This window comes from Chiloscyllium plagiosum, unplaced genomic scaffold (assembly GCF_037043375.1).
Source record: "Chiloscyllium plagiosum isolate Xiang-an unplaced genomic scaffold, Cpla_swu_hap1 HiC_scaffold_1, whole genome shotgun sequence".
In the NCBI taxonomy this organism is placed as follows: Eukaryota; Metazoa; Chordata; class Chondrichthyes; order Orectolobiformes; family Hemiscylliidae; genus Chiloscyllium; species Chiloscyllium plagiosum.
In genome coordinates this window covers 64,313,427-64,338,033 of record NW_028270139.1, presented here as the reverse complement: position 1 = coordinate 64,338,033, position 24,607 = coordinate 64,313,427, and the positions used below count along the sequence as shown (strand labels likewise).

The 24,607-nt window shown below is 40.2% G+C and overlaps 1 protein-coding gene and 1 long non-coding RNA gene across 8 annotated transcripts in view; one reads left to right on the top strand and one right to left on the bottom strand.

The window, feature by feature from the left end:
* LOC122551345 (Krueppel-like factor 3) overlaps positions 1 to 24,607 on the bottom strand; it is a 99,726-nt gene that overhangs the window by 57,091 nt on the left and 18,028 nt on the right. For 4 of the 7 annotated variants that reach the window (XM_087987199.1, XM_087987209.1, XM_087987186.1 and 1 more), the window contains exons 1-2: positions 16,738 to 16,979; positions 16,570 to 16,616 (exon numbers count right to left, since the gene is read on the bottom strand). The exons of 1 other annotated variant lie outside the window; for it this stretch is intronic. The gene's annotated coding sequence lies outside the window, so the exon portion shown is untranslated. Of the gene's footprint in view, positions 1 to 16,569; positions 16,617 to 16,737; positions 16,980 to 24,607 lie in introns of those variants that run through there. 2 more of the 7 variants (XM_087987191.1, XM_087987179.1) reach the window with 1 other exon arrangement.
* Positions 6,604 to 24,607, top strand: part of LOC148152131 (uncharacterized) — a 111,757-nt gene continuing 93,753 nt past the window's right edge. Inside the window, exon 1 of the long non-coding RNA XR_015757208.1 lies at positions 6,604 to 6,707. This is a non-coding gene — a long non-coding RNA (uncharacterized LOC148152131). The remainder of the gene's footprint in view (positions 6,708 to 24,607) is intronic.

Here is a 24,607-nt window from a genome sequence, read left to right as displayed (position 1 = left end):
ACACCCATATGCCAGGATGTTGTGATTAAAGTTACTCATTGCAAATCTTACTCAAGAGCCAATTAATATATTTATCTTCTGATGTCACCACTCTCCATTCAGAATGGGTGTGGTATGCCATTTGACACACACATCAATTTGCTAGATCCTGGTCTTCAAGACACTGCTGCCAATAATTAATTAACACAACAAGGACCATTTCTCTATAAGCTCCAAAGTTACTTCTTCCCAGTGCAGAATCTGTCTAACTGCCAATGGTGAGGCTTTGCATGACTGTCATTGTGGAACTTTCTCAGACAGTACCATTGCTTACAAGTGCATCACGCGAATGGCGAAGGTATTATTGACCAACACAAACTGAAGTGGAGTTATTGAAGCATGTATCCGAGTATATGGCAGCTTTATACTTTGGTACTGTCACATGTCATCAACAGACAGGGCCAATTCTAGCTATGCTTGTTCCCATTTCAGCTTTCCTCACCTGTTGCTAGTGTTAGCGAACTGTCGAAAATTCTTATGGAAGTATTCGGGGACAGTGGGTTTTTACAAGTTAGCATTTCTGATGTAGATTTTCACATGAGGGAATGAGTTGGGGGCTGAGTTGGTAAGGGACAGCAAGGCAAAATGACATTTCTCAGAGGCTGTCAATCTGAAAAAAATCATAACATCAAACACATGAAATTATAAGGTATCAACAGAGGTCTGAGTACAATGACACAAATCTACTCAGCATTTGTGATTAACTAGCAACTTGGAGAGGCCATATAGAATGGTTATAATGGCTGACAAAATCCCGTAGTGAAATAATGGACAGTTTTGTAATGGTGGAAGGTAGTTAATTAATACACTGTAAAATTGGTGGTGGCATTTTCATTCAGCACAACACTTACATTTGCATAGCGCCATTGGCATTGCAGAATCTCCAATGAAAAGGGGATGCTACACCCAAGCATGAAGAAAAGTTGTTGCTGATTTACAGCAGGGTTTAGGAGGGTTCAATTAATTCCATATATAATTTCTTACATCTGATTTCAGGCTGTTTGATGTGAATCATTGGGAGCAGATATGGAAAAGTTCCTCCATTCATTCAACAATACTGTTCCGCAATTTCAGTGCACAAGAAAAATTATTCCTGTTGTAGTATATGTGGCTGAAATGCATAATCTACAGCTATTCATCATGGCAACAACATCATGCATTTGTATGAAACACAAAACGTACAGTTAAAAAAGATGCAAGGAGCTTCTTTCGCATGAAAGTATCTGGGTGCTCCTGTACATTAATCACAAAATGATGGTTAGGAGGATAACTGGATTGTTGGTCTTTGTTAGTTTCATATTCCATTCCCTTTGCAACAAAGTATTGGTACAGTGCATTGTTAAGACCACATAGTCATAGAAACAGATCCTTTAGTCCAACTCATCGATGCCAACCAGAAATCTTAAATTAATCTAATCCCATTTAGAGGATTGTGTATACTCTTGGTCTCCTAGTAGTTCAGAGTAGGGATTTACTGAGAAAAGATTGAACAATTTGGTCCTATACTCATTGGAGAGGAGTATAGTAGAATGAGAGATGATCTTATTTGAAAATATCCAATTCTAGGAGCTTCACAGATGCTGGAAATTGTGGGTACTGAGAGGAAATTGTGGGTACTGAGAGGATATTGTGGGTACTGAGAGGATATTTCCTGAGTGGGAGTTTAAAAGTGAGGCATTTCCCATTTAAGATGGACATAGGAAGGAACTTTGTTTCTCAGAGGGCAAACATTAATCTTTAGAATTTTCTTCCACAGTGAGCAGTAGAGGCTGGATCATTTAACACATTCAAGGCAGTGGCTAGATTTTTGATCTACAAGGGAGTCAAAGATTATGCAGAAAGTAGAGTTAAGGCCACAATCCTACTGAATGACACAGCAGGCTCAGTTGGCCAAATGGCCGACTCATGCTATTTCTTTTGATCTTAGTTTACAGGAATGTAACCAAAAGTAACAGTGACATATATACTGTGATATACCAGCTTGATCAAAACGCTCTTTTTTGTAAAAAAAAAACTCAGACAGGTGAAGATAGAGGGATGAAATCAGGAATGTGCAAGATGCCAGAATTGAAACAGCATTAATATCTTGGAGAGTCGTAGAGCTGGAGGGGTTTACAGAAATAACAAAGGTTCAATCCATTGAAGGATTTGAAAACAAAAGTGAGAATTTTAAAATCAAGGAATTGCAAGAGTGGAAATTAATGTGGGTTGGCACACACAGAGATGTTGAATGAACAGGGCTTGGTGTGAATCAACAGAGGCAGTAGAGGTTTTGAATAAGCCCAGGTTTACAAGGGTGAATGTTGGGAGGCTGACCAGGCTATCATTCAATTGAAGAAATTCAAAATCAAATGTATAACTTATTGGAGAAAGTGAGGGCTGCAGATCAGAGTCGAAAAGTGTGTTGCTGGAAAAGCACAGTAGGTCAGGCAGCATCCGAGGTGCAGAAGAATCAATGTTTTGGACATAAGCCCTTCTGAACTACTAGGAGACCAAACTACTAGGAGTCCTCTAAATTGGACTAGATTAATTTAGAATATCTGGTCGGCATGGACAGATTGGACCAAAGGGTCTGTTTCTATGACAGTGAGGTCTCAACAATGGACTGTAGCAATACTTTGTTACTTTTGTATTCCATTCCTTTGCAACAAAGACCATTCCTGATGAAGGGCTTATGCCCGAAACGTCGATTCTCCCGCACCTCGGATGCTTCCTGACCTGCTGTGCTTTTCCAGCACCACATTGTATAACTTCTTGATCAAACATATGATGATTCACTTGTATACCAATGATTCATTTTCATTGTTCAGTGATTAGCAGAATGTATGATTAGGAAATAATTGGTTTGAAACCTTCATACTTGTTGAGTCACTAATTACAAAATGGTTTAGGCCAATTGTTTACCTGGTTTTGATAATGCTTTATTCAGGTGCAAATTATTCCTGCTTTTACCATTATTTGGTAGAAAGATGTGATCTGAACCAGACATAAAGCAGTGTTTCTCTTGTGTACAAAATCTGCTTTAGATGTCAAGAAAAATCAAAACATACTTGATATTAGAACCCATAAACAAAAAGGCACTGTATTAAAGTAGGATTTCCACACTGCCAAACAATGCTCAATGGCGCTACTAAATGCTGAACATACCAGTGTCATGAGCTGAAGTGATCTCACGGCTTTACAACAATAGCAACATGTGTCAATGCATGATGCAGCTACTGGCAGTGTCTGTTGTTTTTTCACCATTGGGAACAAATATTTACTCTTTACTATGACTGGTCTTAAAAAAAGGTCAAAAAGTACCGGAAATGGGTCCGGGTCTTCAACTAAAAACAGTTATTGAAGCTGCCACAAATGTATTTTAAATGTACAAGGAATGAAATGGCATTGGGATGATTTTGTTTCAGGTGAGCCCTTGGGGAAAACAGAGTCATTTAAAGAAAGACAGGCTTGTATTTATATAGCATCTTCCCAACCACAGGAGGTCTTGAAGTATCGCATTGCCAAAGAAGTTGTCTTTTGAAATGGACTCACTGATGCAAAATAGAGAAAGCACCAGCCACAGTGCACATAGTAAACACATACCAAACAGCATCACAGTTAAACTTTTTTTTGTTGTTGATTCAGGGATAAATATTGACCAGAAATAGCTCTCTAGCTCTTCAACCTCAGTTTAAGATTTCATCCTTTTCAGCCTAATTAACAATCCAGCACTCTTCCCATCAGTACTGCACTGGAGTATCCGTTTTGACGTATGTGCTCAAACCTTCAAAGTTGAACTTGAACCAGTAACCTCCGGATTATCAACTGAGGCATGTTTGTACCTTCAGTCTTTCTCTCCACATTGACACGTGAAACAACATGTGAAACATCATGCACCAAATGCTGATCCACTTGCACATTGCATCCTCTTATTTGACATTGTGAAGACATTGCCACTACAATTCTTTTGCAGCAATTAAAGTAAAATATTTACAAAGCTACCGATTGGCTGAGGACTGATGCAAGAGAGAATAAGAATTCAATGTGAGCAATCTAATTTAGAGGCTTTTGTCCCATGGGATTAGGGTTGAACACTGAGTTTATATTCCAACTTGACAGTAATGAGCATTGCAAATTGCAGGAACCATATTTGAAAATGAGTTACTAACCTTTAAATCTTCCATAGCACTTTAAACATAGCAAACCTAATTTGACTAATTACATTTTACTGTTGCTCCCTTTGTTTTGGGATGAAGGAGGGTGGGTAATGGTAGAAAGGGAACAATAAGCAGACAGTTCCCTTTTGATTTCATCTTTTATCTGTAAATATTGCAATACAAATATCCCAACTTCAGAGGAATATTTACATTCCTATTTGCTGCACCAGGAGATGCAGAATTTAATTCAGAGTCTCCTACTTTAAAAATGAAGTAAAATTCCCATACTAGGATGTTGCCTGGTATGGAAGGAATGTCTTACAAGGAAAGGCTGAGTGCCTTGAGGCTGTTCTCGTTAGAGAGAAGAAGGTTGAGAGGTGACTTAATAGAGACATACAAGATAATCAGAGGGTTAAATAGGGTGGACAGGGAGAGCCTTTTTCCAAGTCTGGGGACGGCAAACACGAGGGGACACAACTCTAAAGTGAAGGGAGATAGGTATAAGACAGATGTCAGAGGTAGTTTCTTTACTCAGAGTAGTAAGGGTATGGAATGCTTTGCCTGCAACGGTAGTAGATTCGCCAAGTTTAAGTGCATTTAAGTCATCATTGGACAGGCATATGGATGTACATGGAATAGTGTAGGTGGGATGGGCTTCAGATTAGTATGACAGGGCAGCACAACATCGAGGGCCGAAGGGCCTGTACTGCGCTGTCTTGTTCTATGTTAAAAAAAAGTTTATGATTTCTTTTGGATTTTTTGCCTGCCAATGAAAATAACAGTTGATTAGTTTGTACTTATTTCCCTAAAATAATGGATTTCATTGTAGTTCACAGTTACATTGAGTGTATTAAAAAATAAATGCTTACTAACTGGCTTTCTGATCTTGTGCAAATTGGATACTGGATCATGATGTTAAAGTGGCGGAGCTAAGATTCACACAGTCCTATCAATAAGCAGTTTAATTCTTTAGGTATAGTGAGGAGATAGGACTTTTTTAAACTGTGACCACTTAAGAAGAACTGGATTCAGTCAAGCTAAGACACTTATGCAAACTTTGCACATTTTAAACATGCTAAACTGATTTTTTTAAACAGGAAAGTAGAGGAGAGAACTCCTACTTCTCCCTCTATTAATATACCCTTTAGATCACAGGTTTTTTTAACGTTATCTTTAGCAACTGGCTGTGTTTTAGAAGTGGTTTCCTTATAAGGATTCTGGTTTCTTGATTAATGAGGGAGACATAAACCATGTCTGTTATAACAAAGGTCACAGTACATTTGAATGGCTTGGAGTAAGCTAGCCCAATGTTCCAGTTTAACACAGGACAGTTCCACTATTGTTGATAGTTATATTTTTGTATAGTCAATTTATTGATTTCATTGCAGCTTTTTAATGTTACCAAGAATCGCTTTTCTGAAACAAAGTAAACTTATCCTAATTGATTCATCCTTCCACTCATCCTAGTTCTTAAGCTGCCTGGTAGTTCATTGGTGTTTGTTATGAAACCTTCTTCTTTGTGATGAATTTCTTAGGAGATCTTTTGTTTAAGTAAGGACAGGAATTAGAGAACAAAAGCTTTTTCATTACAACGATACCACGTGCAAATGGTGGGATGGTGCATTTTATATTTTCAACACTGCCTTATGTCAGAAAAGGGTCAACAATAACATTTTTTTTAAAATGGCATGTTTCCTTTAAAACTTGCACTCCCCTTTCCTCAACCCTAAATCTCCTTTCAGTTCCTGATTTCTGCAATACATTTTCTTGGATTTAAATATCTAAAATCTAGCCAAACTGTGTTATGAACTTTATCTCATCATGGTATGGAATAATGTTTTAAACAATGTATTACTGCACACTGTTTTAGAGAGAATTTGCTGACTTCCATTGAAAACACTGTACTGCATGCTAAAGAAAACAGCACTGGCTCGTTCTTTCACACAAAAAATCCAAAAGTATTATGTTGAGTGCAATTAACGCAAGCAAACAATCCACCTTTTCTTCTGTTAATAAACGTTTCTGTGGCACTCTATGTTTCTGCCTTTCCACACCCAGCCCCCTGGCTCTTTGTCAGGCTGTTTAACTTGCCCAAACAAGACAGAGATTTAGAAACATGATCCGCCCATTCCCGCATAGTGAAACCAAGCAACCACTTCAGTATGGAAATGAGGTGGATGAGGAGACAAAGCCAATAAACTGCGAGCAATTTACAAAGGCATTAACAAATTGAGTCACATAAATAACTACAGTTTAGTCAGTCACAGGGACAGAAAAACTTAGTGCACTTCTCACCACTAAAAGTCAATTATAGAGTCGAAACAAAAACAAAACATCAATCATATCTTCCTTAAGCATTGCTGGACGTCAGGTTTGAGATACAGAGTGATGCCAATTGCATGGGTTCAATTCTCACACCAGCTGAGGTTACCATGAAGCACTTTCCTTCTCAACCTTTCTCATCACCGGAGGTGTGGTGACCCTTGGATTAAACCACCACTCTCTAACAGAGAGCAGCTCTATGGTCTGGTAAGACTCTGTCCGACTTTACTTTTTATGTACCAAATATAAACACACAATAAAAGAGTTTGATAATGCAGTCGATTCCATACAAGTTCACCAACAATCAGCACAGAAGATAAACACACTCCAGAGAAAAATCTCTTATTTGGTTATTTTCAGGAGTTTACATGCAATCGAACTGAATAACGAATCATCTCTGAACATTGAAGTGACACTTGTGAAACTGATCAGTAACATAAAATGAAAACAAATGTAATACTTCACGAAAGTCTTCATAGAAATCACATATTCTGATAAATATTTTCTCAAGCCAAACTTTGGTTTCATCTCCAATTCTCAGAGATCAAATCTCACTTGAAGTACTTACCAAAAGTGCACATTGTACAAAATTGGCCTAATTTCCCATCAGTAACAATTAGACTGGAGATATTTTGTGGAATTATAAGCACGATTCTATGCTTCATATAACTCCTTATGTCATATGACTTATACAGATTTATAAAAGTCCATTATGGTCCAGGAATCTCTTATCCAAACTAACAATGTTTTTTCAACAAGTTCAATAACATTTACAGGAAGGCAAAACAATAGAAATACTGTTTTGCAAAGAAGAAACAACCTATTTAACAAAGGAATTTATGCTGAGATAAATTAACATGCCATTGAAGATGCCAATTCTAACTCTTGCCAAATTCAGTCACTAATCCAGGGAAAGATAAGTTCCTAGATTCTTTTATTACCCATTGCTTAAACCTTTCACTCCTAAATCCTAACTGCAAATACTGTAAATCAGAAACAAAAGCAGAAATTTCTGGAAAAGCTCAGCAGGTCTGGCAGCATCTGTAAAGAGAAATCGGAGTTAACATTTCAAGTCCAATGACCATTCCTTAGAACGGATGGTAGCTAGGAAAATGTTTTATACACAGAAGGTAGGGTGAGGAAAGAGGGTAAGGAGTAAATGGCAGGTGGGGAATAGAGCCCAAAGAGAGAGAAGAACAGTTGGACAAAGAAGTGGATAACAATCTGGTTGGGAGGGCGAATAGCTGTTAATGGAGATTGTTAGTGGCTAACAATAGGTAGTGTGTAATGGCAGACTGTGATAACAAGGACTGGTATGTGGGATTGGGCCCTTGGATACTGAGGAGAGGGGAGGTAAATGGGCAAGTGTTACACCTTTGGCAGCTGCAGGGGAAGGTGCAGTGGTTGTAGGCTTGTTCGGAGTGAAGGAAGAGTGGACCAGAGTGTCCCAAATGGAATGGTCACGACACAACATGATCATCTTCACCACTGTGCCCATTTCTTTAGACAAGAGTTCTCTCCCCATTCCATGGACCACTTTACCCAGCTCTAATACTCTCCTTTCACGTGGGCCCCTCACTCTCAACACCCTCATTCCCACAGCTCCATTTACCACCTCACTCCTCCATATCCAAGGGCCCAAACATAACCTTCCAAGTGAAGCAGCACTTTACCTTCATTTCACACTAGTCTACTGCATTTGCTGCTCCAGACGTGGTCTCCTCCACACTGGGGAAACAAAGCATCGAATGGGTGACTGTTTGGCAGAACACCTACGTTCCACCTGCAAAAATGACCCAGATCTGCCAGAAGTTGCCTGCCACTTCAACACACCACCCTGTTCCCTTGCCAATATCTCTGTCTCAGCCTTACTGCAGCATTCTAACAAAGCTCAGCGCAAGCTGGAAGAGCAACACCTCATTTTCCGCTTGGGGACCATGTAGCCCTCTAGACTCAAAATCAAGTTCAATAATTTTAGAGCCTAAATTCTCCCATGTCCTAGCCCCCACCCCATACACCAGGCCTTGTTATCACAGTCTGCCATAACACACCAACTATTGTTAGCCACGAACAGTCTGCATTTACTCTATTCACCCTGGCCCCCCACCACCCCCAGCCGGATCGTTACCCACTCTTTTGTCTGTCCTTCTTTTCCTTTGGGCCCAATCCCCATCTATTGTTTATTCCACACCCTACCTTCTGTATAAAAACCAACATTTTTTCCAGCTATCATCAGTTCTCAGGAAGGGTCACGGGACATGAAATGATAACTCTGATTTGTCACTTGGATAAAGGTCATTAGTTCAGCTACCTTTTGCTGCTTCCCTTTTTCCCTTGCCCACCAATGAGGGTAGAGAGTGTTTTCAGCGGTAGTGCAGGACATGAAGCAGACAGCTGAGGGGCAGAATTACACGCAGAGAAAATATTCTACTCTCAATAAATGCAGACTTTCAAAAAATTCACAAAGCTGTCAAATACATACCGTGCTGCCACAGAAATGCACACTTGATCAATTTGCTGTACTGAGAACGACAGCTGTGACTGATCAAGGGAAGATCTAGATTTGCTAAATTTTCTTAAATTGTTCATATATTTTTACGATCCCCAGAAACTGCCACCAACCACCTTTGGAAGATATTGGTTTCTTTCTGTGGATGGTTGAAGAAAATTATAACTAAGTGCAAACAAACACTGAAATGAATACATTTATGATGAAGTTATACAACCAAACGCAAGATAAAATGACGTTCTAAATCTATGCAGACTTTTTCCATTAGTCACTTAAGTAAAAACAGCCAGCTGTAGAGAAGAATATTAGGCAGCTTTACATGTGGTATCCTGTCAGCCATCCCTTCCCACCCAAAAATCTCTGGGGAGTGATCTTGAGCCAACTCCCTCAGACAATACCCTCCCTTATCGGAGCAGACTGCTGTCTGATTTCCTGTCTCAAACCCATACTTCTGCTTGGGACAAGAACAAGTCCATACCAGAGGGCGAACATTTCTACAATAGAAGATCAGGTTGTATATAGTGTGTGCTTCTGTTTGACTACGATTATGGTAGGAGGCTGCAGATTCTAACATTTTCATCAGTAGATCATTAAATCATACAACAAATAAAACTTGGTCAACAATATTTTGCACAATTCTTTTTTGCTGCGTATATTGTTTTGCCAAAATAATTTTCTCTCAATTCTGATGGACTATATGGTTTTCAAATCAGCATGCTGACCTCTTTTGTAATATTCAGTTCAAATCAAGTTAAAATGATTGAATGAAATTTGATAATTTAAATATTACATAATTGCCTGATTAAAATCCAAAACATTGATCTTTTGAACTACCAGTGACACTTGTCACTAACCTATTAACTATTTCAGATGTTTTCTATCACAATAGCAGAAAAAAGTATGAATCTTTTTTTGTTAATTCATTGCCTGATGTACACAATCCCATTAGTTAATAAGAGACGTATCTTAATCTTATTGAAATAATGTGTGAAGTTGTGGGAGAGACACAGATTGCAAATACAAAGTATTGTTGACATTCCAGGTTATCCATAGTGTTGGTGGTGATTAAACATAAAACACTGAAAATATTCAGTAATTACACCATCGTCTAAAACAAGAGAAAAAAAATTAAAAGAGTAATATTGCAGGGAGGGATACTTCATCAGATCTTAAGAATTGTGGTAGGCGAAAGTGAGGACTGCAGATGCTGGAGATTAGAGTCAAGATTAGAGTGATGCTAGAAAAGCATAGCAAGTCAGGTAGCATCTGAGGAGCAGGAAAACTGACATTTCGGGCAAAAGCCCTTCATGAGGTTTGAGGCCTCATTCCTGATGAAGGGCTTTTGCCTGAAACGTCGATTTTCCTGCTCCTCGGATGCTGCCTGACTTGCTGTGCTTTTCCAGCACCATTCTAATCATCGATTGTGGTATACAAGCTAATCTTTGAAGGGTCTTAAAAATCTAAAACAAAAGGGACTTGGCTTATACACTTGAGTATATCCTGATGTGGGTACAGGTGATTGTCATTTTGAAATGTTAAAATAGAAACTATAACCAAGGTAACTCAACACAAACCTATGTGGCATGTTTATTTGAATGAATTCATTTGACAAGCATTCCATTATCCACACTGGAAACATTTTAAAATCCATCCATTTAATTATCTTTGATAACAAATACAGTTCAGCAAATTCATTTGAATCATCTTGGCTGTGGCATCATCTGGATCAGATGTAGTGCCTTCAGTTTCAGAAACATCCTCCCCAGCAAAACAGCTTCCATTTCACTGAACTTAGTGCTCCACATTTTGGAATTATCCTTTGATTTGCTGATTAAAACCAACACAAAATATCAAATGGGGCAGTGTGCTTATTTTCATACTTTGTAAAAATATTTCCGTCCTGTGTCCTTTGCACAGGCTGCTGGAAAGCCTATTCCACCCATTATTGATTTACAACTTCATTCAATTTTCATCCATCCAAACTGTCATCATGGATATGCAGAAAAACCCATGCATGGGACTTGATTTTTGGCCCGGTTCATCTTTGTAAATTAGCATAGATTTTAATTACATTTTATTGGTGATGAATCTGGTCTTCTCATGTCCTGTTGTTTTCACTGGAACAGCCTTTGAATCTTCCCACTCCACGATTCAGTTGCTGGGCACATCCAAATTCACAGGCATATCATTCATGTCGCCATGATGTAATATAATGGTGTTAATTGTATTTTTGACTGATAATTGCTGAAAAAAGTTAATTGTGGCAGAGGTTTTTATGGTAGGCTCTGAGCACTCTTGGTCTCCTGCTGAAACACTAGGCATTTTGTTCCTTAAGGCAGCTGCACAAAGTAACTGTTGCTCTGAAAGCTTCACTGGATTCTGTTTGATTTAGCTCATTTAAATGTGTATACATGCATTGTTTTTTTTGGTGATGATGTTACCATTCTGATGGTTCGAGGACCCAGACTGATAACATGCTTCTCAAGACCAAGCCAGTGGATCATCCCTGTCTCATGCATATTTGATTTCAGGTAGTGTCATCAGGGAGAATTGTATCTAATTTCAATCTTGCAGCAGTTTTTCACCAACGTGGAATTCCCTCATTGCCACAGTTACTTGGATGAGTTAGTGAGTGTTACAACTTTCAATTTGAAACCAGCTTCGTACTTTATTCTTTTTACTAGAGGACTCATTTCTGTGCATCGTTTAGCAAGTATAGTTTGCTCCATCTGGACCATTCTTAAGTTCCTGTGCATTTTCTTGGTAACATGATTCTCACCATCTGCTTGAGCCCATGTACTGACTTACACGATGAATGAAACATACATTTCTGTGGTGAAAAATTGAGATGATTTCTAATGCAAACTTAGCACGTCTCGGCAGAAGAGAACAGTCAACTGAATACAGTGTAATCATGATTTTGGCATCATCACCATGATCTAGGATTAAGTTCAGGCAAAGATTTTGAACTTGAAATCTGTCTTCCCAAGTTTTATTTTATACTATCTTTGTTGTACATTCCATGTGTGAAGCATTTTATTCCTTTAATGTCAAACATATCGAGAACGTGGTGCTGGAAAAGCACAGCAGGTCAGGCAGCATCTGAGGAGCAGGAGAATTGATGTTTCGGGCATAAGCCCTTCACCAGGAATGAGGTTTGTGGCAGGGGGTTGAGAGATAAATGGGAGGAATGTGGGGCTGCAGTTTGGGAGTGGTGGGGGTGGGGGGAATGGGAAGGCAGCTGCGCATGCAATAGGTAGATGAAGGAGGGGAAGAAGGTGATAAGTCGGAGAGGAGAGTGGAGCAGATAGATGGGAAAGACGATGGACAGGTTGAGAGGGTGATGTCGAGTTGGAGGCTTGGGACTGGAATAAGGTGAGGGTAGGAGAAATTAGGAAACTGGTGAAATCTGCATTAATTCCATGTGGCTGCAGGGTCCCAAGGTGGAAGAGGAGGTATTCTTTCTCCAGGCCTTAGGTGGTTAGGGTTTGGCGATGGAGGTGGCCCAGGATCTGCAGTCCTTGGTGGAGTGGGAGTGGGAGTTCAAGTGTTCAGCCACTGGGCGATGGGGTTGATTGGTATGGGTGTTCCAGAGACGCTCTCTGAAACGATCTGCAAGTTGGCGTCCTTTCTTCCCGATGTAGAGGAGACCACATTGGGTGCAACGGATACAATAAATAATGTGTGTGAAAGTACAGGTAAATTTCTGTCAGATGTAGAAAGATCCTTTTGGGTCTTGGATGGAGGTGAGGAGGGAGGTGTGGGCAAGCATCTAACTAGGGACTTCGCAGAGGGAACAGTCTCTCTGAAACTCTGATAGGGGTGAGGAGAAAAATACATCCCTAGTGGTGGGTCTGTTTGTAGGTGGCGGAAGTGGCGGAGGATGATGCGATGTATGCGGAGGTTGATGTGGTAGAAGTTGAGGACCAGGCAGGTTCTGTCCTTGTTGTGATTGGGAGGTGCAGGAAGTGGAGGAGATGCGCTCGAGGGCATCATCGACTACATGGAAGGGGGAAATTGCGGTCTTTGAAGAAGGAGGCCATCTGAGATTTTCTATGCTGGAACTGGTCAACCTGGGAACAGATGCGGCAGAGGCAGAGGAATTGGGAATAAGGGATGAGGTTTTAACGGGAGGCAGGGTGGGAGGTGATGTAGTCCAGATAGCTGTGGGAGTAGGTGGGTTTAGTGAATGCCCGTGATTAGTCAGTCGCCGGAGATGGAGATAAAGAGGTCAATGAAGGGGAGGGAGTCTTCCAACATGGCTCAGGTGAATTTGAGATCGGGTTGAAAGGTGTTAGTGAAGTTGATGAACCATTCAACCTCTTCGTGGGAGCACGAGGTAGCACCAATACAGTCATCGATGTAGCGGAGGACAAGTTGGGGGATGGTGCCAGTGCAACTTCGGTAGATGGATTGTTCCAGGTACCTAACAAAGAGGCAGCATAGCTGGGGTCCATGCGAGTGTCCATGGCTACCCCTTTGGTTTGGAGAGGTGAGACAATTGGAAGGAGAAGTTGTTGAGTTTGAGGACCAGTTCAGCCAGGCTGATGAGAGTATCAGTTGAATGGTACTGGTTGGAAAGGCACGAGAGAAAGAAAGAGGGCTTGGAGGCTTTCGTCGTTGCAGATCGAGGTGTACAGGGACTGGATGTCCATGGTGAAGATAAGATGTATGGGGCCAGGGAAACAAAAGTTTTGGAGAAGGTGAAGGGTGTGGGTGGTGTCCTGAACATAGGTGGGGAGTTCCTGGAGTAAGGGGGACAGGACATTGTCAAGGTACGCAGAGATGAGTTCAATTGGACAGGAGCAGGCTGAGACAGCGGCTCAGCCGAGGTAGTCAGGTTTGTGAATCTTCAGTAGGAGGTAGAATCAGGCGGTGCGGGGTTCCTGGACAATGAGGTTGGAGGCTGTGGGTGGGATATCCTCAGACACAGACACACATACACTCACACACACACACAGACACACACACACACACACAGATGTGGTTGTGGATGGTCTGGGAGATGATTGTTTGATGATGGGAGGGGAGGTCGTGGTCAAAGGGGCGTTGGAGGAGGTGTCTGCGAGTTGGCGCCTGGCTTCAGCAGTGTAGAGGCTGGTGCACCAAACTACCACTGTGCCCCCCCATTTTCTGCTGATTTGATGGCGAGGTTGGGGTTGGAGTGGAGGGAGTGGAGGGCTGCACGTTGGGAGGCTAGAAGGTTGGAGTGGGTGAGGGGGGTAGACAAGTTGAGGTGGTCTCCAGCATCTGCAGTCCCTACTTTCTCCTGCCAGAAATATATGCCTTATAGCAGCAATCACACTTATTTCCAACACGCTGATATTTCCAACTGGATCAGAAAAATCAAAGAGCCTACATTCTAGGTGACATCATCATGTCATTGTCATAGCATAAGAAATAAGAGATAGATGAGGCTATTGGGTCAGCTTATTTGTCAGACTGAAGGCACATCAATGCCACAACTTGATTAAAGTACAACCTTGTACATGAGAAAGTAAGGCAAGTTGGATGTTATGTCAAATTGATGGTACTTTTATACTACAACTTTTCTATTGCTGAAAACAGACAAATTGAATTGGAGCTTTGGTCCTACACTCATCAGCACTATTTACAAGAGGTATCAATTCAACACAGTTATATTGTAGGAGAAGGATATATGGATTGATTGGAAATTGAACTCTGGGTGGTTGAGGTATTGTGTATTTTGTTAATTATTAATATGTGTAGCTTCCAGTACACGAACGTGCACCACACTATAAGCCTGACTGACAATCCTAAATTGAATCCTGGAATACTCTGATAACCAATGTGTGATTGCCAGTCGGCTTTACAGAATGGCACTTTCATGTACTGGAAGTTAAATATTCATACACAGGGCCCTTTTATTTGCAGACAAAAGAACATGTACATGTACTTCACCTATTTCACCGAAACAAAATAGATGGCAGTTACTAGCTGGTTCATTTCTCAGGACAATCCCTGACCAATCATGGTCAATTTTAAAATTTGAACAAACTTTGGCAGTTAGCAATCACTCATCATTCTCCATGACAATGCCCCTACAAATCAGAATCCATTTGTCAACCAATGAGCATTCTCCTCTTGCAGTATAAATATTGGTTTTCCTGTTGAATTTGGTATTCTTATGAACTATCCTGATGAGTGCAGGACAGAAAAAAATTGACAAAATGTGTCTTTTTTCACCAACTATCAAGCCGTATAATATCGAATGACTACTTGTTTACTTTTGTATTATTAGGAAATTACTTCCAGTCTGAGGTAATGCTACTATGACAGAGTAATTCAAGTGTTAGTTCCTAATCTAGTTCTGCCACTCAATCATTTGGACTTGACAGTCTTTGGAACGCAATTGGTGTCAAGTTCACAAAGGGGTCCATCTGAATATCACTGCAAAATGAGAAACAGAAGCCGGAGCAGACTGGGAGGCATGTCGAGCCTACATCTGCCATCCAAACGATTATGGTTAATCTTGGGCTTCACCTTTACATTTCAGCCTGTTCCCATTTCCCATGATTCCCTGAAACACCAAAAATCTGTCACTCCCAATTTTCATTGTATTCGAAAAAGAAGGCTCCATAAATCTCTGGGGGCAAATTCTAAATATCCACAAGCTTTATCAAGCTCATTCACAAACTTGAACATTTAATGAGATCACCTCTCATTCTTTTTAACTCCAGGGCATAGGGGCTCAGCTTCTCAACATAGGACAACTACTTCACACCAGGGACTAATTTAGAGTATACTCACTGTAGTCTCTCCACATATGAGTATATCTTTTTCTTATATAGAGACCAAAATTGTACACAGTTAGTATCCACACTAAAGAATTTTAAACAGAGCTCTCTCTTTTGTTTCACAGTGTGGACACACCATCTGTACCGTCATGTGTCTCTGGTGGGAATGAAAATGTATTAATTCTTGTTTACTTTTTAAAAAACTGTTCTGAGCTGCCCAAGTTGAACAGATGGATAAGTATACATTTAGGATGAAGCTTGTGTACTTATAAAGTGTCAAATGGCAATTATACGGAATTAGTATTCAATCAGTTAAACATTTCAGTCAGTAAAGTTTTTTAAAACTGATCAAAGCTTCCCTACATACTATGTGTGATCTCTTGTCTCCTCAAGGCATTCTGCCAACCATAAATAAACTAAAGCTCCACCTACATTAGAGTGGTATTGGTGCCATGAACTCAAGTGGTGTGGTCTCATAGACCCAGAAGCAAACCCCGAATGAATGTGGCAGATTCATTAAGCTCAGCCACTAATAAGGCATTTTTTTCTAAAATATCGGTTTGCTCAAATAAAACCAGTGCCTTCACTCCGTGCTTGTTGCAGGCTACACAGGATGTGCACTTTGAGAACTGGTTGCAAAACTACCCAAAAAACAAAATGTTAAAGCAGCGATAAAGTTAAATAACAGTCTTCATGAAAGGTAGCTTGGTTGTGTGTTACAATAGGTGCAATACAACCGCTCCTGCACAATAAAATGCAGTATATCCTGGGAGGATCAAGGTAATTAAATCAAAGCACTTACCTCGGCTCTTAACTAATATTGTCCCCTTCACAGTCAACAGTTCCTTCCTTGGGAAAAAAACAGGGACTTCTTTTAATTTCAATTACAATATTGCAGCCAAATGTCTTTTTAGAAATAAAGTTAGGAAAATCATTTCCCAAACACTTCACACATTATAAACTGACTTACAACAACTGGACACTTCCTTAATTTGTCTCAACTCCCAGAATACCAGGTGCATTGACTTTCCTGCCAATAAGAAAGTAACTGTACAGCAATACTTTGTCCAGTTTAAAATCAGATTGTTATCTCGTGAGAAGCTTCATCTTTCCTGACCAAAAAGAACAGAGCCAGATTTGACCATCAGTACAGAACGCGTCAAAAGATAACGAGTCTGGGGGAAGGAAGGAAGGACTGGGGCTGAGAGGGTGGGACAGGGCAGGGACAGGCCTGCAGCTCCTCTAGTAGAAAACAACCTAAACAGGAAAGAACATTGAAATAGCACTTGGAATGCATGACGCAAACATCAGCCTTGAAACAAAGAGCAGGAAACCGCTCTGGCTGGCTGAGGTGGAGTGAAACCAGGGAGAGGCATTTGCACATTTTAAACAGCCTTATTTACATGGGCAGCTGGGCCAGCTCGGGTCAGGGGGGTTTGAGGAAATGATCATTGGCTGCTTGCCATTTGTATGCTGACTGACACTGATGAGCGTTCTTTAGTTAGGAGAACAATCCTCTTAAATGCCCAATCCAGATTTAATGTTTTTCTTTGAGTTTGCTGCTGTTTGCACAAATGAACAAGTGACACCTTATGGGAATGCAGATTTTATTGCGATAGCAAACCCTGTTTTCCTTGTTCCAGTTCAGTTAAACCCTGTCTATTATTCATGGGAACTGAATGAAACCCTTTATCCCCCCCAAAAGGTACCATATTGCCTCTGGTGCATGTACAGAGTCCTGATATAAATTTGGGAATGTAGAAAACAAACTGCATGCTTATTATCATTGACAATGCCTAGAAGGTTCCTCGTATTTATCTCCTCATTTCTCTCAAATGTTAAATATTGCACTTACATAAAATCAAAAAAACTTTTCCTAGTGTTTGCAAAATTTTATAACAATACTCCTTTCCTGTCGCTGACAAGCAAATCAAATTCTTAAAGCTAAGCACAAAGATAATTATGTTGTCATTATTAACTTGAACTTTTACATGACCCTTACATTAGGTTCTTTGTCAAGACAGATTAACAATTATTATGGTAGATTGATTTCCTTGTCATTTGTAGGTTTAACTAAGGAAACCCATATCTGGTACAAAGTAATCATTCTTGTCAAATTAATGAGTTGAACAGTGAAAATCCCAGCTGTTTTTGCGTAACTTTAGGGTTAATATGTGATTTTGGACAACCTGAATTTAACATTGCCCCTTAGCAAACCAGTAGCATAAGCAGAACAAAAAGCTTACCTAGACTGCCAGGGAATTATAGGCACTTCCCCCACCAGATACAACTACAGTATATATGAGCGTCTAGCCACCTCCCTCAGCCTGCTGCCAGGCAGCCTGGGCACGCCCTTCTGGCTGTTAACACCAGTAAGTAAAATATTTGGCACAAGTATTCTGAAAGCACAGAACACAAGGAACCTGTATCAGCTTGGTGTTTCTTTCTTTAAAGTGACAGATCATTTTGAACATTAATGAGTTCAATCTTATACAAAACATAATATATATTCCTAAAACGAATACTCTGGGTTTGTTTTTGGATTGACCTGAATGAAGAAATAATTACTGAGTTTATTGCTAACTACTTCTACCTTTCATTGATTTGACCTGCAGAGGGAACCAGTTTACATTGAAAACCATTCTATCAACTTTGTACTCAAGTACTTTTCAAAAGAATAAGATCCTTCAACAGATTATAAACTGAGGGAAGTGACAGGCAATACATAACTACTGAAGATGTACTCAAACTTAATGTTATCAACTGATTAATTAAGCATTTCCTATTAAAGTAAGGAATTGTGTTTCAGGTACACAGGAGCAGGAGAATCCATTCACACCCTTCAAACCAACCGTGACATTCAATAAGATTGTGGCTCATCTTGTTGTGGTCTCAATATCACTTTCCAGTCTGTTCCCCCAAACTGATGACTCCCTTACCTATGAAAAACGTAACTCAGCCTTGAATAAATTCAAAGACCACAGCCTCAGAGAAAAGATTCTATTATCTTTATTTTACAAACAAGGCCTCTTATTCATAAACTGTGTCCCTTGGTTTTAGTGTCCCCAACAAGTGGAGATATGCTCCCAGTATATCCCACCTATCAAGTCCCCTCAGGATCTTGTTTCAGTAAAGGCAGACAATAGGCACTTGTGTGGTATAATTGTTCTTTGCCAAGCAATGGCAATGCTCTCCAACGAGAGAATCTAGACATTGCTCCATGATGTTCAATGGCACGACCATCACTGAATCCCCCACTATCAACATCCTGGGGGTTATTATTGACCAGAAACTCAACTGGACTCACAATATGAATACAGTGACTACAAAAACAGGCCAGAAGCTAAGAATCCTGTAGACTCTCCAAAGCCTGCCCACAATCTATAAGGAACGAATCAGGAGTGCGATGGAATACTCCCCAGTTGCCTGGATGGGTGCAGATCCAACAACAGTCAAGAAGCTTGTCCTGGACAGGCAGCCTGCTTGATTGGCACTACATCCACAAACAGTCACTCCCTCCACACGATGCTAAGTGTGTACCATCTACATGTTGCACTGCAGAAATTCTCAAAAGTTTCTTGAGACAGCAACTTCAAAACCCACAACCACTTCAATCTAGAAGGACAAGGGCAGTAGATACATGGAAGCACACCAACCTGAAAATTCCTTTCTAAGCTACTCACCATCCTGACTTGGAAATAAATCACCATTCCTTCACTGTTGCTGGGTCAAAATCCTGGCATTCCCTCCCTAATTGGCTGCAACAATTCAAGAAGGCAGTTCACCAAAACCTTCTCAAGAGCAATGACTATTGACAATGATGAATGCTGGCTCAGTCAGCGACACCCACATCCCATTATTGATTTTTTAAAAATCACCTTCATTCTAAGTTCCAATGGGTAAAGGCACACGAGTTCAACTCTTCTTCATAAGATAAGCCCTTCATTACAGGAATGTGGCATGAATATTCTCTGAACTATTTTGAACACAATTGCATGTAGTTTTTAAATAAGGAGACCAAAACTCTACACAATTCAGATTTAGTCTCAATACTAAATTTTATCGCTATTGAAAAACTTTCCTACTTTTATATTACATTCTCCTTGTAATAAATGTTCATGATCCATTTTCCTTCCCAATCACTTGTACCTGCATATTAATTTTTGAGATCCATGTACCAGAATACTAAGATCCCTCGGTATCATGACCTCTGCATTCTCTGTCCATTTAAATACTACAGTGATTCTCTATTCTTTCAGTCGAATTGGACAAGTTCACATTTTCCCACATCTGTCAAATTTCTGCCTGTTATTTATGCATTCATCTCCCTTTTGCAGACTCTTCCTCATCTTACTTCCTTGCCTATCTTTGTGCTATCAGGAAATGTAGCTAGCAGTCCCTTCATCTAAATCATTGACATAGATTGTTTTGTATACTTAATTTTAATACAATGCTTTCATTGAGTTTTTAAACTATTTTGTTTCTGCTGTTTCACTGGGATCTTTTACACACAAGGATTTTGTTATTTATTGTTGAGATATGTTTGAAATATTAGTGTTTTAAAGTACTTCTCAGACATTTTGAGCAATATAGTACAAGAACTGACAATATAGGTTAGTGATTTTGAGACTGTTAACTTAAGATATTTTTTATTTTTTGGGTGTGGTCAGGCGTTATGGAAGGAACTGTTTATTTATACTGTGGCAGCAACAATGTGGCCTTGTAAGGTTGTGAGTATTGGCCACGCAGTATCCATGGCTAATGTAGTTAGGTAAACATGACTGGCTCTTAATGCTGTAATTCATTCTATTAAGAAACTAAAGTATATAAAGAGGACCCTCACCATAATTTTCTCAATACATTCACTTAACTACCATAAGTACACTAATGTCAAACTTTTGTGTCTTCTAGCAGTCAATTATTGGAAGGTTTTAAAACTGTTTCTGTTCAATCACTTTGTTACGGAATTTACTCATAATACTAACTCCTGTGCCACAATGTTTAACTTACACAGTCAACTGCAATGATAAAGTCCATTTGATTTTACTGGAGGCCAACTATTGGTGATATTCAGAATAGGTCCGATTTTAACTGGGTCAGTGAATTCGTTTGGGGAGACTTCAAATCCCACCAAGAACCCTTGCAGGTCAGGAATCTGCAAATCCAGCACACTACTAAACCAAGAAACATATAATCAGAAACTACATTCAGAGCTGAAGGATGAAGACATTGCTAACATTCAAGCTGTCCTCTCTTTCCTCCCAATTATACATGTTGCCTTTGAGCGGATACGGACTTTGACGGCTGAGTAAATTGGGTCTACATTCTCTGGTGTTTAGTAAAATGAAAGGCAATCTCATGAAAATCTTGGAAGATAATGAAGGGGTGTGCCAGGGCAGGTGTGAAAAGGATGTTCTCAATGGTTGGGGGAATCTGGAACAAATCTATTCAACATTTCCCAGGAAACTGAGAAAGTCAGGTCAGCCTGAACTGCTATGCTCTTCCAGCACCACCAATCCAGTCAGATTACCCCTGAAGTGTTACATCAAATTAATGCCCCACCCCAAGCCAGCATAAAGCTGGAAACAAAGACGGACTCTCAAAACCCAACTGTGGTATCTGCAATCCAAAACAGATTTTTCTGTTTTCTGTGATACTAATAAATGAATAAGGTGGGAGCTCAACAGAATGGAAAAATTATCATAAACTTAGAAGATAACTGCAGCCTATGCACCAAATCATACATTAATGATCAAGTAATCACTGGCTCAGGTTGCTGTGGGGTTTCTCCCCTCTGGTTTTGTGGCCCTCCCTAACTCTGCGAATCTGCACACTCTTGCGTTTTGTGCTTTGCTCAACTGCAATATTAATTTATTGAAGGGAGACAAATTAAAGATGGTTTCTTCTCAAAATTTCAACCATGCAGCTGAGGGAAAGGACACCAGCATGCATTGATTTATTCTTTTGCTAATTGCACTTTCTACTCATGACATGCTATGCTCTATAATATTTGCCAATAATCCAGTCTTTCTGGATGTCACGTAAGAAAGCAGTGTTTTTTTTAAAGGCATGAAATATGTAAACATAGACATTCAGAAAAACTTAAGTGTACCTGTACAAGGAACACAAACGTTTGGCATGCAGGTACAGTACGCAATTAAGTGAATGGTATGTTGGCCTTTATGATAAGGGGATTAGACTACAAGAACAAATAAGCCTTGCTACAATTGTACAGGGCTTTGGTGAGGCCACACCTTGATACTAGCCTTCATACTTGTATTAAAACAGAACAATCGTGTGGTGCAATGAGCAGCATTCTTGCCTCTGAACCCACCACAAGATTTCACGATCTAGTAAAGTGCATTCATAACATGACCAAACAGGTTGAATATGAACCTTCAACTCCACCCCTCCCCCCCACCCAATTCTATTCCAATGGCAAGCAGTAAAAGCAGCAAAGATTTCAGATTAGCTGTAAGTTATCGAAGGAAGTTATCGCCTATCTCTCTAATGAGATGACACCCCTATGGTCTGATAGGACTGTGGCAACTTTATCTTTAATCTAAAGAGCATTAATCATCAGAGTGCTAGTGAAGGCCATAACAGTAGTTAGCAGTTACAAAGAAAGGTACACAAAACTTATGATAAACCACATTCAGATTTTTCTCTTGAATAACTAAAATTTTACATTAAAATATAGCCTCGTAATCAACATTAATATCATTAATGAAATTTCTATGGAAAGATAAGCCACACATGTTGGTACCAGTGAAGAGCTACTGGTTCTTCAAATGCTTACCCCAACATTCCACTGGGCACAACAGAATCACCACAAAATAAAAATATTGCATGTAGGAGTGAGATTTTAATGCTCTTTCCTACAACATGACTCAATAAAAATATCTGATTAATGGAGTGACACACTATAGATTCCAGAAACAAATCCTAACTCTTGAAGTTCCTTGACACACTTCAGGGATAGAGCTATTAAGATGTGGTTTGGTAGTTTGACAAGCCTTTACATTTTGAGCAATTACATACTACTATGAAAAATCAGAGTAATCACTGAACACCAGTGCCTGGTTCCACACTGTAAATGTTGCTGATCATGGTGGGAGTGAAGGAAATGTGTCCTAAAGGTGATCCTCATTCTCATTTTTGTAGCAGATTTTGAAGTTTTATTTAATGGAACTATTTCTTGCTTTTCACAGTTAGATTAGATTACTTACAGTGTGGAAACAGGCCCTTCGGCCCAACAAGTCCACACCGACCCTCCGAAGAGCAACTCACCCAAACCCATTCCCCTACATTTACCCCTTCACCTAACACTACGGACAATTTAGCACGGCCAATTCACCTAACCTACACATTTTTTTTGGACTATGGGAGGAAACCGGAGCACCCGGAGGAAACCTACGCAGACACGGGGAGAATGTGCAAACTAAGGCGGGAATTGAACCTGGGTCTTTGATGCTGTGAGGCAGCAGTGCTAACCACTGTGCCACCGTTTCCTTAACCTCATTACTAATGGTGCCTATTAATCAATTCATTAGACTGGATGATCAAATCCTAAGTCATGTGACAAATATGAAATTACAATTGAATTCACTCTTGATGCTGATGGAATACATTAACTATTTTTAGTGCATCTCAAAAGAGGGCAATTAGTAACTAAATTATATCTACTTCTTCACAAAATTTCCTACCCATTTCTTTACTCTGCCAAACACATTGAATCTTTTCGAGCGACAGTTCTGAATATGCCAGTGGTCCTTCTGTAAATTGTGTAACAAAGCATCCTTATTGTGTGAGCCTTATTGTGTGACTTATCTGCCAGAGCAGGCTAAGTGGCATTAAAGTTGTGAACTTACTAATGTTTCCTCCTATGTTATTATATAGTCTGTCTCATTCTGCTTGGTACCGCATGTATATGGCTGAATATTGTTGGGGACCTTATGGATTCCCAAATTACAAGGAGATATGTTTTATACAGGACTGTGTTTCAAGGGATATCCGGGAAAATATAAACATGTGTGTGTCTGTCTGTCTGAGAGAGAAATCATGTGTATGTGTATGTGTATGTGTATGTGTGTGTATGTATGTATGTGTATGTGTGTGTGCGCATGTGTGTGTGCGCGTATGTGTGCGTATGTATGTGTGTGTGTATGCGTGTGTGTGAGAGTGAGAGAGCGAGCGAGAGCGTGCGAGAGAGAGCGTGCGAGAGAGAGCGTGCGAGAGAGCGTGCGAGAGAGAGCGTGCGTGAGAGAGAGAGAGTGAGAGTGTGAGAGAGTGTGAGAGAGAGAGTGTGAGTGAGAGAGTGTGAGAGAGTGTGAGAGAGAGAGTGTGTGAGAGCGTGTGAGAGAGAGTGAGAGAGTGAGTGAGAGTGTGAGTGAGAGTGTGAGTGAGAGAGTGTGAGTGAGAGAGTGTGAGTGAGAGAGTGTGAGTGAGAGAGTGTGAGTGAGAGAGTGTGAGTGTGAGAGAGAGTGTGAGAGAGAGTGAATGTGAGAGAGTGTGAGAGTGTGTGAGAGAGAGAGAGTGTGAGTGAGAGAGCGTGAGTGAGAGAGTGTGAGTGTGAGAGAGAGTGTGAGAGAGTGTGAGAGAGAGAGAGTGTGAGAGTGTGTGAGAGAGAGAGAGTGAGTGAGAGTGTGAGTGAGAGAGTGTGAGTGAGAGAGTGTGAGTGAGAGAGTGTGAGTGAGAGAGTGTGAGTGAAGAGAGTGAGTGAGAGAGTGTGAGTGAGAGAGTGTGAGTGAGAGAGGTGAGTGTGAGAGAGAGTGAGATGTGAGAGAGTGTGAGAGTGTGTGAGAGAGAGAGAGTGTGAGTGAGAGGAGCGTGAGTGAGAG